This window comes from Pyxicephalus adspersus, chromosome 3, assembly GCF_032062135.1.
Source record: "Pyxicephalus adspersus chromosome 3, UCB_Pads_2.0, whole genome shotgun sequence".
NCBI classification, from domain to species: Eukaryota; Metazoa; Chordata; class Amphibia; order Anura; family Pyxicephalidae; genus Pyxicephalus; species Pyxicephalus adspersus.
Genome location: NC_092860.1, coordinates 43,894,399 through 43,914,032, shown reverse-complemented (window position 1 = coordinate 43,914,032; position 19,634 = coordinate 43,894,399). Strand labels below are relative to the sequence as shown.

Sequence of the window (19,634 nt, the reverse complement as noted above, 5' to 3'; positions counted from 1 at the left end):
CCCAGTGCGAAAGATCCAGCCGACCTAAATTTAGAGACCTCCTTGGGATTCCCAGCACTTCTGGCTCAATTCCTATTTCAGGCCCAAACCTAACATTAATTTCTAGTGGAATCCATTCCCTTTCATTGTGATCATCCAGGTGTTTCAGGGTTCTTCCAATTCCTGGCCTTGTGGAGTGATGGAGTATTTGGCCCACCCAGTCTTTTTAAGAGACTCTAAACTTGGATTCTATCCAGCTGCTTTTATAACCTCCTTATCCGAGTCTATTACCTTATTTTCCAGGTGAAATAAAGGAAAGTACCAGAAAACGTGGCCTCATACTCCTGACTCCACTATAATATATATATATATATATATATACATATAGATCTCACACAGTATGCAGTTATAACACCTATAAAATACAGCTTCTGAGGCTTATATTTATTTAAAGACAACCTCAGTCTACTCCAATCTTAACCAATTTTTCACCACCCCACCCCTGTGTTCCCATTTCTACATCAAGATATTAAAGCAAAACTGCCTAATATAAACTCACTTTAGATGTGACTTGTGGCTGTTGTCAGACAGACAAAATATAAAAAAAATATATCAGGCTATGCTTCGGGTTCACTTTATTGCATTGGCCAATAACTTTATATGCACTGGAAATACACAAGAAATCATATGTTGGGATCAACTATCTACATTGCTGTAAATAGGATGGCTCACATTCTGCAGAAACAGCTGTAACAAAAAAAAAGTTGTTTTTCTGTAGCCTTTTTCATGTTAGTAGCGATTTAATTGCCCCCAATTCAAGTAAAGTACTGTGGTCTCCTGAATTTCTTTTGGGTGTATCAGAGCACCCACAAAAAGTTCATTTATTTTTTCCCATCAGTTTCTTTTGGGATTTATAAACGGATGATAAGCATACAGTCTTGGCTTGGGTGAATTATTGGTTTTGCTTTTTATTTAAATGTTATTTATTAGTCATTTGTGAACAAAGCACATTGCTGTTTAATATAAAATAGTTGGTGACATGGCCACTTTAAAATAATCTACCATTTAATGAATTTGTGAAATTAAGTTTAGATTGAATATTTTCTTTATTAAAAATATCTCTAGCCTCTGATAACATTATGCAACCAAAGATCTCCTAAGAGGTTCAGAGGTCAAGGCTGCACAATTTTTAATCAAACCTAAATTGAATTTCAATTAAAAATTACATTTCTAAGATAATTCAGGCCACATTAGGGACATGGTGTCATACATATATTATATTAGTTCAGTGGTTGTAAAGGGAACCAAGCCTAATTCCTCCAGGTTCATGTGATTATTTAGCATTACATCACTGTACAATAAATGCTATTTATAATGAGGTTAGGGGGAAATATGGTTGAATGCAATATCTCATAACCTTATCTGTTTCGCAGCTGTACTCTTGAAGTATTTAACATGGATATGGGTCAGCAGCAACCTTTGGAGTTATACAGCAAGCAACAGCTGGTAGAAGCTAGGAAATTATGGCTTAATAAACTCTAGAGCGCAACAGGTAATCTATGCCAGATAGAGTTGAAAGCTAAAACTATTTATTCCTCAATAAGCATCATTCATCTTTTGTGGAGCATGTATGTGTTCATGTAACATTGTAGAGCCCATCTTTTATAATCATATTTATGTGTAATTTGGCTGAATAGCTGTAAACTAAAGAGAAAAAAATAAAATAACAGGAATCCATTACTAACCAAGGTTGCTGAAGTTCTCTTAAATATGAAGCACAAGTTAGCTTTCTAAAGTAGAAAAGTAAATACATTTTCTACATTGTTCCAATATTTCCTCTTGATATGATGTATTTATATAGCAGCAATTTACAAAGTCCATTGTCATGTCACTAACTGTCCTTCAGAGAAGCTCACAATCTTTATCTATAGTTTTAAGTATCTAACTTGGCATGAGGCTGATTTTTAGTAAGCAAGTAATAAAAGTATGTAGGCTTTACTCTTGTAGGTTTTTGATATGTTTTAAAGGTGTAACAAATCAAAGGTGAAACAATATAGGAACAGGGGGAAATTGTGACTATAGTTCTACTTTAAATCAACTCTGTTATTTAAAATGTTGATGTCCGATATAAAGTATAGGACATGCAAGTGCCAGAATGTATCTTCAGCAACCCCCAAGACCTTCTGCTTACTCAGCCCTACTGGTTTTCACTGAAGAACACTAAAACAAATATCGGTATAAAAATTATTTTTTTATAATGTATAATTTGTTTAGGGGCAGTTAGTAACTGATTACATCCCTTTTTAACGGTTTCAGACAATAGAATACATTTTAGTTGCATCCGTCTCTGATATGTTGCCCTTTAGGGTTGCACATGCACTATGTACAACATCAGTATCATCAGCCTCAGCACTCCTGTGTGTGTGGCAACCTTTAATAACAGCAAGAAAGTTTGTTATAGGACATACTACAACGTATATATTAGCCAGGACATCTTGGCAAGTCTTTGACAATTTGAGCAGCAGTACTTCTCATTAGGATTTAAAAACACCCTTTATTTTCATAAATCCACTTTCCACTAATATGTCTGCTGGTTTCATTTTTGGGGAAAAGGAAATATTTGTTCTGGTTCACTGTACTTTAGAGGAAATTGGAAAAGTAGAAACATTTTGTAGACAGTAAAAAACAATTTCAAACTGCTACATTCTTATGTCATCCTAAAGAAGTAAAAATAATTTTGAAAATGTTGCTCCTAAAGCAGTAACTCAAGGGATTCCAACTGGCTGGAACGTATTGGATTACCATTAGTGTCTGACTTTGTCATTTATTATTGTCTAAAAACACAGTACACCTTGACACTGCTTAAATGTGGCATTTTCACTTTTATCAGATACATACAAAATCAAAATAATATAATGACATTACATGTTGTTGATTTACTCAATTTACTACAGCTTTATTCAAACTGACTCATATACTTAGACTTGACAAAACTTTTATACAAGAGTAGAAGCTGCTAAAACCAATAGTTATATCTATTTTCCTAAGCTAAAAATAACTTAAAATGTATTATACAAGGGCATTTAAAGTGATTAATTATATAAATATACCCAATTTTTCAAAACTACCAATACTTTATTTGGAATGTACAATAAGCTGTGCAGTGGAGAATTTCTTATTCACAAATTAAATTCACAAAACTATTACATTTTTTTACCCAACATACTCATCCCCAAATCTGCACATACTTGGTTTCCATTACTACATTAATTGTATATATTTTGATGTAGTAATGGAAACCAAGTATGTGCAGAATTGTGGATGAGTATATTGGGTAAAAAAATAATTTAAATGTTTGCAACTTTCTGTTTCACTTCTGGATGATTTCCTCAGCAGAACATGCAGAACAAGTGATATCCCACCCTCACCATGCAGAAAACATTAAAATATATTGAAAACAGTATACATGTCCCCAGTTAGATTTGCAGTTCCTCTCACACAGCTTACTTTCCAGTATCCATTCCACTAGGAAGGCCTGCATTTAAGAACACATAGCTTGTTTGTATCCATGCTACCACTGAAATCCGCAGTACATGAGGCTTAGGCCTCTTACACATGTGCAGTTTAAAATTTAATTCCAGCAAATGGCACTGTGGGTCAACGGGTTTCCATGTCTTCTCTTGTGTTTATGGAGGAGAAAAGCAATGGCCAGTAGCAACATATCACTTTATTAAACCCCCGATGCAAGCACAAAAATCTGCAGTCTTGTAAAAACAACTGATCACTTTCCAATACTGATGCTAACACTGAAATGTACACTACACAGTACATACAAGCTGACTCTCCTGTGTCCATATAAAGAATATGGTTTGCATTCCAATACATACAACTTACATACCAGCAACATCCAGTACAAACAGCCCATTTCTACGTATTCATATCACTTTGGAGACCTCCAACAGACAAATATCATTTTACAGTATTTTTATCACCAGTGAGCTCTGCATTCCTGTACACACAGCTTGTTTACCAATAACATGGACGGTGTAGTACACAGAGCTCACCCCTCACTTTTCACACCATCAGTGCAAGTGCCTTTACACCTCCTGGCTCAGCGCCATCTTACAAATCCATTACATTACCTCTATGTAATTATTCTTCATATTTTCACCTGTCCCTCTATGGGCCTGATTTTTTTTAAAGCTCTCCAATGGTGGGAAGGATGGACTTTCATCAGTGAAGCTGGGTGATCCAGCAAACCTGGATTGGATGTGATCCAAGATTGAAAACATTTGCTAACAAAAAGCAAGAGACTTTCAAAAGACCATTCAAGATTTGCTGGTTCACCCAACTTCACTGATTAAAGTGTATCCTCTCCAGCCTTGGAGAGCTTTACTAAATCAGCCCCTATGTTGTAATAATAAATAGCACCCATGCTATTGTGTTACAATAGATATTTAATATTTTAATTACTCTCGCTATGCTCCAGTGCTTTCTCAAACCTTCTCTTTGGCCCAGTGAAAATGTTCTCTTCCAGCAGAATTAATCTTTTTCATACCATTTCCTAGGAATGCAAAACATTTTTTTTATATTAAAATACATATAGGAGATTCAGAGGGTGGGTCTCAATACCTGGAGCTCCACTTAAACTTCTAAAAAGCGAACACTTCTTTCAAAATACTTATCCTCGCCTTACCAAAAATATCAGGGAATCCTGAACTAAGATTAGTGTAAAATAACATCTGAAACTTGTAGTTAAAAGAAGAAGTAGCTTCTAATTTGATTGAGATTTTGCCTGTACATTTAATGACAGACAATTTTTTTTAATACATTTATTTTAATACATACAACTTAAACAATAATAAAAATGTGTATTTCTTATTTGTTTCGTTTACTAGGTATAGAACAAGCAGAGAGCACAGTGTAACATAAGAAAAGTGTTAATGTATTTCAATGTTTCTGTCCTTAATTCCCTGTACACCTCTAATTGCTTGTATTCGATTTTTCACTAATCTGTAATATTTATCTGTATATTGTTTTCATTGTTGACTGCAATAAAATATGAAAAAAAAGTTTTTATAGTCAAATTCATTTTTAAATGTACAAGGGTAGAATGGGTAAGACAATACATGCTAAACTCTGTGTTTTTGCCACTTCTCTGCTGCTAATGTATTTTTCAATTGTGATTATCAAAATGATTTATACCTTGAGGGTTTAGGACTCAATGCAAAGAAAAACAAAGAATGGACTGTGTTATGTTTCAGTTGCATTGGGGACAAGGAGATTACTCTTAATGTACTGGGAGTAAGTGTGGGGCTTGTAGCTTCCAGTTTAAACCCACATATCCAGGTTTTCAGGTAGGTCTCTGTCAGATGGGGAACCTGTTAAAGTTTTCATCTGTTTGGAAGACTTATTTTTGGATTTTTCTTTCCCCTTGCTAACCCTTAGCAGAAGTACAGGAGGCTTTACAGCTGAATTGGACTTTTCATTTAACGAGCAGGATAAAGATGTATATCCCAGACGTATAGAGCTACATAGCAATGAACAGATATTATCTGGGTACAAGGTTAGCTAAGGTTGAATCTCGGATGATGATTTATAGCACACCGGTTGTATGACAAAAAAAAAGACACAACAATGGAATGTTTAGTTTGCCTAAATTTCATGTTTCAAATCCAAAGTGAAAAAAAGAAGTTTGCTCTTCCTTTGAGACTAGCTACATTGGAAAACAATGGATCAAATGTTGTCAGGGCAGAGAAAGGTTTTATTACATTGAATTCAGTAAAAATGAGTCTTTGGACTGTGGGTTGTTATTAATGGGATTTTCTAAGTGCTGACAACTTTAAAATGGATCTGAACCCAGTCACTAAACTTTTAACAAAGTCGTGTCATTTCAGAAGTCCTTTTCAAAGCTTAATAAAGTGGAACTAGGCCTTCAAAATAAAATCATCCCATCTGCAATAAAATCCTTATGTGGGAGTAATAGTGATAGAACTATGGTGAAGATGAATTTAAGATAAATACATGACAGGGGGACTCAAACAAACACAAACAGAATGCTGAGCAGAGAGATAGTTATTGCAAAAAGCAGTTATATTGGCAAGACAGAAGAGAAGGGATTAAATGGATTATAACAGAGATAATGATAATGAAAGGGTAGTGTATATTTAGACTGGAACTGGTTGATAAAGGACAAGAGAAGAATATCATACATGTACAATGTTTACGATACAAGATTAATTAAAGTCATCCTTTAAATGCCTTACATCCCCCTGAGTGGCATCCAAATACTTACCTTAAGCCCCACTTAGGAGATCTTTACTGTGGGGTCCTGACTAATGTCAAAAAGCCTTTGCAGAAAGAAGTCTCAGCTCTATATAGCTTGCACTGCCGATGAACAATGCTTGACTCAAAGGCTGGTCTGTACTTGTAGGACATTTACATAATGTTTCTTTTTTTACCATGGTTCACTATTCTGTGCATTTGTCTGCATTGATAACATTTTTCATTCTTGCGCCAAGAATGATTTTCTGTTGGGTTGCCTGGCTATCTTTAATCTCAGTGAATGATCTAAAACAAGCATTTATGTAATGAGGCTCCAGGTCAGTAAGTAATGAAAGCTTAAGATGAACGTGACAGCTAGCCACCTACAACCTGATAGTGGCTTACCAATTTTTTCAGCCCAGGTTTCCTTAACATCAAACATTCTCGTATATTGAACAATTTGATAATCTCCATGCAGTAGGATTTTACTATTTTTTTATGAAGATTACACAAAACAACAAAGCTTCACTGATGGGGTTTTAAACATTCCAAAAATTATATATTATGCAGGTTTGCTTTCTTGATCTCTCCTATGAAATGACTGGCTGATGCAGTAACTAAATGTACTGAGTTGTAATGCTTTGTGATGTTGGTTTGCAATTCTGAAACACTATAGTAATAATTAGTAAATTATTGACTCAAAACCAAACAATTACTAGTTGAATATCGCAGGATTCATTTTTAATGTAAACTTTGAATAATTACTTATTTTCTGAACATCTGGTGTCTTTAACACATTGCCAATCTGGAACTAATAAATGGTGCCCATAGCAGTCATGTTTAATGATTGTGGTTAATTTAATTTCATATGACATATGATACATACCTTCAGGTAAAATATCACATTGAGTATTGTTTGTGACATCTGGCTTTGGTGTTATTAGTATACATGTTTAGTCTTTTTACTTTTCAGCAGCAATATTATATTACTAGGTTATCACACAATTAAAGCGTTTGCTAAAATGCTGGGAAAAAATTAGACAAGTGTGCTAAACACTGAACAGTAGGGATTGGCAAGTTTTTTTTATTTATTTTACCTTAATTTCAGAAAAAATGTTGTGATGCACATGGGTCAATAGGGACACAAAAAAAAGAGGTTTTGTGGTGTTCTTTTACATTGCAGTGGGCTTTGAACCCCAAATCTGGGATAAGCCCCTTGCCAACTGGCGACCCCACTACCCCCTCAGTGGGGGAGAAAGGGGTCACCTCTTCTAAATGCAAATAAATGCAAACAATTTGAATTACAAATGAGTTACTTTACTTAAATGTACTTTACAGTTTATTAATCATCACACCAAATTAGAAACCAGTGATGAGGAGGCATGAAATGCAATAACACCAAAATACAGCAGTAAAAACTATTAAAACTTTGCAATTTCATATAGAGTATTTCAAACAAACTCAAACGGCCTGGTACAGAAAATCGAATAACTGACATGTGGAATCATACTGAACCAGAATAAGGTAAAGAAATAAAAGGGGGGGACAAGCTCCATTAGTGGGGGACTACCCATGGAGGAAGTTTAGGGGGGAAGGCTAGCGGGCGTCCCAAAAATAAGGCGAAAATGGACCGGTAGCGTAGAGCTCCAGTGAGTTCATTTTGGGCAACGTAGCTATGGTATTCATTGGATTTTGTAAATTACAACCAATAAAACCATGTATTAGCTACTTTCCTGTTGGTGTCTCAAATGGAGGACGTAAGGTCTTCCATGCGGTGGATTTATTTGACCCTGTGTAACCATAACCAAATGGCAGGTGGTTTAGGGCACCACCAGCAGGTGGCTATACAGGAGATAGCAGCAATAATCACGTGTCTGACTACAGAGGTTTTGTATGCTTTCAGTGAGAATGAGTTGTGTTGCAAAAGGAAGAAGACTGGCTCCCCCTCGAATATATTGGTCTGACATTTGTTGGACGATGGACTGTTACCCAAAAATTTCCATCTCCCATGTGTAGCCAATCATAGGATGAGATTTAATTTCTGGGATAGACGACAGTGGCAACCACGGGAGGAAGTGCAGGGGTGTTGGGCAAAATGTTTGTTCAAGTGATATCTATTGTTTAGAACCCCCATTTCGGAACCAATCTAATACACACATCAAGTGTACCGCTAGATAGGAAGTGGAACAGTGTGATGATTATCTTTTAGTAAATCAGCACCAGTGCCTTATTGCATTTTTTGGTCATTAAAGGGTAAACTTTTAAAAGTTTGTTGTATTCACAGCAAAGTAAAGAATACCATATGGCAATAACTTCATGCTGCCTTGTTTGTTGCAGACCAATATTTAAAAAAAAATATACTAAGCTACCCTAGAAAGCTACCATGATTGTGCTATAGAAAAGTTCACATATATCTACTATTCTTCAATTTTACATGAGTCACCTGTGGGCGAATTAGTGTGAAAAGCCTAAAAAACTGAAAGCTTATAATTTAAAAGTTATGAAGCCCAATAAAAATGTACAATTAGGGCTGGGAGAATGGCAGATTTAAAAGAATTTGTTTATTTCTGTCAGTGTTATCCTGAATATAATAACTTACTTGAAAAACAAGTTCAGTGCTTACTGTCTCTCACTATCAAAAACCTGCTCGCTCATTGTATGTATCTGTGCATATACAAGTTCACATAAGTTAATATGGTTGTTTGTCTCTGAATCAATAAACTGGTTTATGGGAAGGATATTAGGGGGATTATTCAAAGATAAAAGGAAACCATTACTCAGTAGTATTGTCTTCAATGTGTGCAATATTTAAGGGTACATGCCTTTAAAATAAAATGTAATATTACTATTTTAATTGAATTATAATTATTATTTATATTTTTTGTCATTCACTTCTAAGTCTTCTAGTCCATCTAACACTTATCCTTCTACAGCTGCTACTGTCCAATGGTGGCTATGTTCCTTCTCCGTAGGTACAGTAGAGTGTGTTATTGGCAATACCAGGTCATGAAGAAAGAAAAAAAGGAAACTAATGCAGCTATCATGTCTAAGGACTGCAATATATATTTTATATTTTTATTATATACATTTTGTTCTTTGAACTTACTTTACAGCTTATCAAAACCGAACAGAAATTATATGTAATGGAAGAGAGTATAGAAATGATATACCACAATATTTACAGAACATTGGCGAATACAAGGATTTCAGCAAATTTGTTCAGTGTAAACTGTCAAAGCCCTAGGTCCCTTAAAAAAAATGACACCCAGTAATTAGTTGTCAAGACTTGTGCTATAAATATCTAAACTTGGTAAGTATCCATTGGGGTGCAGTTCCTTTTACCCTTATAGCTATTTAGTGTGGAAACTGCACTGCCTGGGGTACATATTAAGAAATCTTAAACATTTGCAAGTACAGTATTTATAAATTACACAGTTTCACAGTGTTTGCATTACAAAAGGAAAAATGAACTAGTTCTGCTTTAAGTGCTGTTACTACATGTTTAAATGTATGTGCGTGTAAAATTTTATTTAGTTAACTATGTCTGTATTTCAGCTGACTTTGTCATTTGACTGAATTAAATAAAGAGCTTTTCAGATGCTTTTAACTTATTTCTGATGAGACATGTGAAAGGCATGGTTGGATACTGGCAAATTACTGTCTGAAAGTAAAGGATCTTTTGATAAACAATATTTCAAAAGAATGCTGTGGTTTGCTTGAGAAAAACAGAGCTGATATTTGACTCTTGTTTGTTATAATTCAAGAAGCAATAATGAGTTTTGGTTGGCTGTTCTAACAACAACTCTGGCTCAGAATACTGGTGCTATATTTAGAGAACCCTCATTGGCAATGGGTAGTCATGAACATGAAATGATTGTTGCCTAAACCAAGTAGAATATCTAAACTTAAACAATCCTTGTGTCAAATGTCACCTGCAAACCTAACGTACTTAGCTGTATATGCTTTAATAATGCTATGATGTTGTTTACGTATACGTCAAGAGTACTACAAAAGCAATTAAAACACTTCTTTTAAGTAAAAAAATGTTTAATTATACCCGTTCGTGTTGTTTAAACTGTGGCCTTGTGAGTCTGGGGTCTTGTTTAGTTAAATTGTGGTCAACCTCAATCACAAATGGATGGGGAAGTTGTGGCATTTGCTATGTCCTATGCATCCAGTTGTAAATTTGGGATAAATAGTAGAATAAGTATTTGGATATTTTATTGGTTGCTATTGTTTCCCCGAGCCAACAAAGTATGCTGTGCACCACCATCTGCATTGACATACTGTAAATATGCGGGAAATGGTCTTTAGATCTTTAGGTCCAACTCCAACCAAAATATTTGTTTAGGTATAAGTAGAGAGGTAAAGAGTCTTTTACTTTCTGCTACTATGACACCTGTACAATAATGATGATGTGGGATGAGGGATATTTTCCATACAAAATTCCAGCTCCCTTCCTAGGTTCCATGTGGTGTGTTGAAAACACATTTTATTATTTTTGTGGGAGTATTAAGTCTAGCAATGAAACTCTTTCATGTTTCAAAGAAAGATTGTGTTTTGGATTCTTTATGTTTGTCAGTTTCTGCCCATTCCATTCTAAATAATTTTTGTAATTTGACCATAAAAAGACAAATTGTTGGGCTGTGGGGAGGGTTACAACCAGCAGTGCAAGTTTTCCTGGCTACTGCTGAAAGTATTTTTTTTTAACTTTACATCATAGGTATTTTTAGAAACCATGAAGACTGTAAACTTAGACAACAACTAAAAGCAGTCTATGAATTGTGACAACATCCAAATGTCCTGTTTTTAATGGAACAATTCCTGTTTTTGAAAGAAATGCTTCCCCTTCACAGTTGTCTAACTTTTACATTGGTGTCACCCTAAATGTTATGCTCAGCCTCTATATGATGATTTGTTTTAATGCAAATCAGTCACAAACCTGGGCTAATTATACTAAGCACATGATGAAAATATTCTTTGTCAGAAGTAAGTAATAACCACAAATCAAATCAACAAATCCGGGGATATAGCCTGCTAAAGGTGTATTTCAATGTCAACCTATATATAGCAAGAGATAGAATTTACATATAATATCAGCTGCCTATATTTTTGGAGCTGGACATTTTATATTTTTGATTCCGTGGGTTTTGCTGATTACAATCTTGTAACAGTATAAAGTGCCCAGGTTTGTGACAGGTTGCCTTTTAGGAAGAATCTGAGGATCAGGCAAAAGAGAACACAAGGGTTAACTCACATAATTGCTTTGGCTGCCGTTTCTAAGTACCAAAATGTCATCATCGCTTAGGCAAACACAGAGACGTCATCATTTTTAACATGAAAAGTCAAAATGCAGTGAAAATTGCTTAAAACATTTGATGTTGAATTTCTGAACCTAAAGTTGATTATTTGAATGACATAATAATATGCTGCATTCATATTAGGTTGATTCTAAGACCTTTGTAGCTCCTTTGCACCATCTTGCAAGTAGCTGTGTTGATATCCAGTGGAAAATACTGTAAACCACTTAAAGAAAAATTGGAGTAAAGCACATGATGTAAAGAGCAGATGGTGACACTCAGTTGGCATCAAACAGAAGGTCACATTTATTTAGCATATTACTCACACTTTCTAGCTGAAAGCCAAAAAGTGAGCGTAGTTTAAAGCAAATATGATCCATGGTACCTTCAGCCTTATATTTTCCCTAAGGAAATACATTCAATAGAAATGTATTGGTCTCACAACCTGAAAGGAATATTTAGCACTTAAAAGTTTTTTAGTTTTATATTTAAATGTGGAAAGCTTAATACAAAAAAGGTTATCAATGTATAGGCTTTAAAGCATCCCAATCAAATGTCTTAATCCTAGCACATTCTTTTACATATTAGTGTACAGTATATTCCACTTAACACTGCTCCGTAGCAGACCATCCCCCTGAATGTGACTGGGAAGCTGACACTTCCAGGAATGTCAATCTCCTGGATCCCCCACATTAGCCCACATTTATATCTGGGATATGTTTATTTCCCTAGAGGTTGAACTTGGTGGACTTTTGTCTTTTTTCAACCTAACCTACTATGTAACTATGTAGCATTAAGTCAGAGAGAGGAACTAGTCAGAGTTTAAGGGGATAGTAGATGAACATTTCCAGATCAGTTCCCCACCACCGAGCGGCATTGAGCACTGTGAACAGAAAAAGTAAGTACTCTACTTTTCAGGTCTTTGCTTAGATTAATACATTTTATAATATGACCAGGTCTCTTTAATCTTTGCACCTACCCTTCATGGGCATTATATAATATATATGAGGTGACAGTGATAATGACATATATGTATGCTGTAGATATACGGTTTACTAGCAATGCATCGTTGGTATTGTATCCCAGAGAGGAAGAACACATTCACTTCCTGGAAGCAGGTCTATGACTTGCCTTCTAAATACTAACACTTTTTTCATTCGTACAGTAAATCAGTCAAATTTCTTTTTCAGGAATCGCCAGTTGATGTGTGAAAACTGAACAATCACAATACCATAATTTCAATTCCGTATGTGCTGAAAACCAAGAAAAGAATATTACATTTTCCATATATTCAATGTAGCAAAAAGTAATAAGCAATTTATTTTTTGACTATGCGTGTCCTAAACTTAAAATTGCTTGTACTTAAATTCCCTTATTATTAATGTCTTAATAAATACCCTGTTAATATTTAACGTTTTATTATATTGAAGCTTTTTTCCGATAAATGAGCAAAACTTTCGTTAAAAGTGCTGTTACCCTTAGCACATACAGTAAACCTAAAATATGTATAAACCCTAACAAGAACTTCTGGTATTAGTTCTCTTTTGGTGTTTTATATGCACCAAAGAACATCTCACCTCTGTTTAGGAGATAAATTCAGTATACTGATAAATGTAGTAACCTTAAGCTAAGGGTCCATTTAAATCCTTACATTTTCCTAACATGCAAACAAGGCATAGAACATGTGCAGTGCAGTAAGTCAAGACACGTCCTTCGCGGACCACTAAAATCACCATTTGCATGCGCAGGGAGCCGGGTGTCATTTAAAGGGGGAGAAATCTCCCCCAGAGTGACTTAATTTTGACATAACCTTGCCCACTCTCCCATCGCAGATCTCAGCCTGCAATGGGAGAGTGGGCGAGTTGTGTCCAGGGATACAGTCTGCCCACTTCCCCGAGCCTGGGTACTGTACTGGGGACATGGCCCATGGCTCTGGCTGGTGCGTCCCCCCCAGTGGGGTCCTTCTCCTGACCCCGCTTGTGGGTGCACCAACCAGAGCCGCGGACCCCCAAAATCACCAGTTGGCGACCGTTGCTTTTTACGATGCTGCAATGCATGGCAATGGGTTACAATGCAATAATACAGCTGCCACACCTAAGAACTGGAAATTTGTTATGTATTACAGTTCTGTTCTTAGGCTTAAATAAACTATACACTAGGGTCTATTTATCAATACAAGACTCACACAGTTTACCCAGGATTCACACATTTTCAAATCCATGTAGAAAACTATATTGTCTAGTGAAAGTTATATAAATCATACATTAAATGGACTGCTTGAAATTATTTGTAGTCCTAGCTAGATTATGAGCATAGGCACTAAATATTTAAGTGGTGTTAAAATTCATCCTTCTCGTAAATCAGTAGGGATAGTTAGCTCTTTCCTGTAATAACTAAAAAAAAGCTGTTTATCAGCTCCCAATCACCAGGGACAGCTGATACTCCACTGGTTTAAATAAGCAGTGATAAACCTGCTAAGGATCAAACAACCATCTTCACATACACAGGCAATTCCTGTGCATAGAACAAGGTTTTTAATATACTATTTTTTTTATAAAACATTGGTTCACACATTTTAACATTGAATTCAGTGTACAAAATCTGCAAAAGCTAGGTAAACATTGGCTGGAAATATTCAGAAATGACCTCTATATTGTATATATGTTTAAACTATACGCATATGCTTTTGGATTTCAAAAAAGCCAGCGACATAGTTTTTAATTCCCCTAAGGGATGCAGTATTCCTTATGGCATTTGAAGTGAAAAGCAAGAAATCAATAGCCATAATATGTGGGACAGCTGACACACAATTTACATAGGAGACATATATGTCAAGTGTTTAAAAGCCTTGATGGATACTTCAGTTAATAATGTATTGCCATTTTAAAACTACTTAAAGCTTGATCAGAAAATACTAACTAAATATGCAAAGTCAATTATAAAATGATCCTGCTAATATCTTGATGAAATCCTAGCAACTCTACAATAAATATATATATTTTTTTTTTTTAGCACCACTTTTTTCTAAAAACTCCCAAAATGTAAATTTCTATTTATTTGGGGCTCTATTTATAAAACAGGGAATCCAACATTCACTCAAACATTCCCTGGTTGGAATCAGTTACTGTCATTGAAACACATATCCCTGGAAGATTCCCACCAGGGAATGTTTGAGTGAATGTCTAATTCCCTGTTTTATAAAAACAGCCTTTTGTTTGCCCATGACACTGGTCACTGTGTCAAATATAGAGTGTAAATCTCCATAGTGGGGAAAAAGACAAAATAATTTGCAGCAGCAATGTCAGCTTGCCATGTGCACCCCTTCAGTTGGTCATTGGGCTGCCCATCAGGTTGTTAAGACCAGGCAAAAAATTATTAAAGAGAACTGTATACAAAGAGAGATGATGGAAAACATACTGAAACACTTAAAAAGAAGAAAGGTTTTAGTTTTACTTTATTGAAATACGGTATGAACGTGTATGCAGTTATCAAACCTTGAATTGGGGCTACCTTACTATCTCCTATCATCAAATATATGAGAATGAGTAAAGCATGTTTCCATGTTTTTTTAGGCTTTATTCTATGTTTTCATTAGGGAGGAGTTGAATCTTTTAAAGGTTTCCAATGCCTGCCTCTCGTGGCATGTTACGTTATAGGCACATTCCTGGGTAGATATTTCCCTCTAGAATACAACAGCATTCGGTTACAAAGAAAGCTACTGTTCCAAGAGAACAAGGGGAGGAGGGTGGAGGTTCTGGCCAGAAGGAAATGACAAACACTCCGTCTAACACTAGAATAGTCATTTCTTTTTGAACATTATAAAAATCTTACCTGTTTTGCCAATAAAAAAGGATGACAGTGGTTGTCTTCATAATACTCCCTACATAGCTACGCTGTATTATTTAACATACCTAGTTTTGTGTAATACCAAGTGGATCTTCTATTCCTACCGCTGACATTCTCCAACCATAAAGATATGTGCTAGACTTCTACATGTAGTTACAGTCTGGAGATGAATTAACAGGTTTAATTGGCCAGCCATTGCCAGCAAATCAAAGTATGTGTTCATCCATAATCTATTTAATCTTTGCCAAGCGAAGTGATCAAGCACTGTCTGATCATGGAACATTGGTTAGATGGGTTTTATCCAAACACACAATTTTTACTTGTGATTTTATCTGACAGTGGTTAGTCTTTGGGGAGTTTGCAGATGCCGTGGCACAACAGGAAACCAATTTTTTAACCATTATAGTGTTGGATTCCATATTATTGGAGAAATATTCTTAATATTAAAATACAGCATGTAGTGTGGCTTATTTTAACCAACAGGCTATAAAGCACCTCTTTGGTGCGGTTGGAGAAAACTTAGACAAACAGCAACTGGGGAAAAGAAAAATGGCAGCACAATGGTGAATACAAAAATAGGAAAAGGCAACAAACTTTACTAGCAGTTGTTGGCAGAACATTGGGGCACTAAGTTGAAGGCCATATGTCCATGTACCCAGACCTTCTGTGTTTTATTCTGTATCATTGTCAACAGCAAGGCTAACAGGATAATAGCACAGTGATTAAGAGTTGTAGGCAGCTGTGTAAATAGCAAAAAGTAGCCACACATCTATAGGCATTATGCTGTATCACATAAATAAATATATAGCTTTTCTGCCTAATTATATAGGGTGCTATAGGGGGCTCTGTATAAAGTGCTGTGATTTAATCTATACCATGAAATGTAATGGTAAATAACCCCACAACTAAAGAAAAGTATACTGATAAAAAAAATTAGGGCTGCTATTGCTGATGCTTCTGAAAATGCTAATGACCTGGCTGTTTCTGGACCTAGTTATTTAAGATGCTGGCCTGAAGCCAGAACTAAACCCTGTTATACTCACCCGTCATCTTCTTTCTTTTCATTCGTGTTCCAATCTCCGGCCATCTTGACTGGTTGGGCTAAGATGATGTAACTCCTGTGCACTTGTACAACTGCAGGGAAAACTGGTAAAGCCAGGAATCCCAGCAACCAACGCTGTAGAGAGCGATCAGGCCAGAAAGAATGCTCATTGCAGAAGGGACATTACCTGTCCTTTTTTGCAATAAAGTGCTGCTTGTTCAGGAACCAAAGTTACTGTACACTGTTAAGACTGGGGAGGAAGAGGAGGAATACAGAAGGAAGAAGAAGTCTGGTGTTTGAAAAAAAAGGTGACGCAGTCCTGGTGTGGGGAAGACTATGCACCTGTGTCTGGTAGGAGTGCAGCATCCCAGCAACAAGTAGTTATAGTACAGGTAGTCCCTGGGTTACATACGAGATTGGGATTGTAGGTTTGCTCTTAAATTGAATTTGTACGTAAGTCAGAACAGGTACATTATTTTAATAAATGCATATAGGACAGATGTGTGTCTCAACATATTATTAGGCAGCATGGTGTCAGTTTTGCCTAATACTGCTTACTAGAACTCCCATTACGGTACATGGAATAGTAGACTCGGCCATAACCTGCCACCTGGACCTGGACCTCCCACCTGAATCAACCAATGTGTGTTCTAGGTGTACATATAGTATAGTGGCATTGCTGGGGTAACCAGCCTAGCCTACCCACGAGTCTCATAAAATGTTGATCGGTATGGTACGTATTGTACTGCATACGGTGTAACGTTTTGCCTTCGACACCAAATTTCTGTATTGGTATTGTCATCATAAGTTCTAAATATTGTAACTCGAACCATCAGCTTGGGGAACATCTGTAGTAATGTGTGGACTTACTAAAGATCACCATACATGTTACATTTTAACAATACAAACTTTGCTCAATCATTCCGTGCCTAGGTTCATTTTTCTTACCCAGGTCAACAAAAATGTGATTACCCAAATTTTAGTCTCACCAATTTAGGTACAAAAAGGGTTGCTGATAACATATATGGGGTATATAGATTAAACTGATTTTCCAATTTAGAAAATTGTTCTTTGAAGCAATACTATACAAAGTAGATATAATATACAACATATCTGCAAACAATCAAACACAGCAGCCAATCAACCTAAAATTGCCTAAAATGATTGCAAATCCACAAAGCAGTGATTTGTTTATATAGAATTCAGTGATAACATATCTGTTGTATTTTATTTTATTTTTGTTACATGTTCTGAAAAATCATGTTACCCCTCTCATCCCTTTTCATCCTTTCTCATTCTTCCTTCTTATGCAACAGGACATAACTGAAAATCTTCTTAAAGTGAGCTGAAATTCCCTCTTAGTTCTCATTGCAACAAATGTTCCCATTAAAAAAAGTCCTTTCCTGTTCAGATGACAGTTTAAAAGCTTGAAGTTCCCCTTACTTTAGGTCGCCAGGACAAATTGAAAGGTTATTGTCACTAGCAAGGACACAAATGACAATAAAATCTTGCTAGCCCCATCACAATATTAAAAATAGGGTTTAGCTTTCATATAAACGATGAGCAGCCAAAAGTCTTATATCAAGTGCTTATTTAGTTGTGCTGTCAAGCAGCTTTTTAGTAAAGCATAACATAAAGATCCATCCATGATTTTCCTTTGAGGAAGAAGCAGCCCTGTGTATTTTAGAATGTTTAAATAAACATTTTTTCATCTTTTTCTTGACGTTCTATCCTATGAAAAATTAGATCCTGGAAGATGTTGGGGGTCTGCGTTTCTGATCCGTGCAATGGTGGTGTTGTAGAAGTGAATTATACTACTATAAAATGAAAAAGTAGGAAATAAAAAATTTTGCATGCAACAACAAAGTACAAAAGACAAATCTCTAGTGCTTCTAAATTACAGAACCAACCATCCACAAGATGGAGTTGTTGCTTCTAAAAGAGCCTCACGCAGCTTTCAGTGCACCGTATAGAGAATCAGAAGTTGGAGAAGACCTTTTAGGTTTAAAACAGACATTAACAACAAACAGCAGCTAAATATAACAGATCCATAGTAAAAATTATGATAGAAAAGTTTTAAATAGAGTAGAAATAAAAGAATAGAAAAGTATTTCATATATACAAACACATAATGATGAATCAAATGTTAAAACTTTCTGCCCAGTAGTGTATATTTCCCACTTGTGCCTCCAAAACATCTTTGCCCTCTTGAAGCGTGGACCCCACTAGACCTCCGAAGGTGGTATCTGACACCAAGACATTAGCAGAAATTATTTCGGTTCACATTGCCAATGCTGGTCAACCTTCTTCCTGTTGCCTGGTATATGACTCCCCTGGCTACTCACGTGATCTAAAATAAAGCCTAAAAGATTCACTAGTCCAGACCACCATTACAATATGGTCCAGTTCGAAGGCACTGGTGCCTATTGTAGGTATAATTTGTGTGCAGCTCCAACACAGCAAATTGTGACCAGTATTGCTGCAGTAGATCTATGATGAGATTATTCCAGATTGGGCCATCATTTTACACCTTGCATATCCATGAGCCCTGTATACCCTGTATACCCTGTGATAGGTTCACTGGTTGTCCACTACGTTGTAACTGTGTCTATGTAGAATGTACCCACTAGACCTTCCAGGGTGGAAATTCACTGACATAGTTGTCCAGCTATCACAGTCTTACCCTTGTTAAAGTTGCTCCAGTTCTTACATTTTTCTTGGTTCCAACACAACCAAGAACTGACAGTTAAATATTACTAATATTATTAATAATAATTATAATAATAATAATAATAATAATAATAAAAAACAGGATTTATATAGCGCCAACATATTACGCGGCGCTGTACATTAAATAGGGGTAGCAAATGACAGACAGATACAGACAGTGACTCAGGAGGAGGGGAGGACCCTGCCCAGAAGAGCTTAGCCAACTAATAAATCTAAATCCTTAATATATATATATATATATATATATATATATATATATATATATATATTAGTTAAATAATAATAATAAATTGACAGTAGTTTTTAATGTTCTGTTTGCCTGATTGGTATATGCTTTTCAAGATATATGTATATATATATATATATATATATATATATACACATACACACTTATGTAATTTTTGCTATATATATATACCGTAGATATATATATAGATATATATATATATATATATATATATATATATATAGAT

At 35.6% G+C, this 19,634-nt stretch overlaps 1 protein-coding gene across 1 annotated transcript in view; it reads left to right on the top strand.

The window, feature by feature from the left end:
* ADAMTSL1 (ADAMTS like 1) overlaps positions 1-19,634 on the top strand; it is a 429,836-nt gene that overhangs the window by 231,134 nt on the left and 179,068 nt on the right. The gene's annotated exons all lie outside the window — the stretch shown is intronic.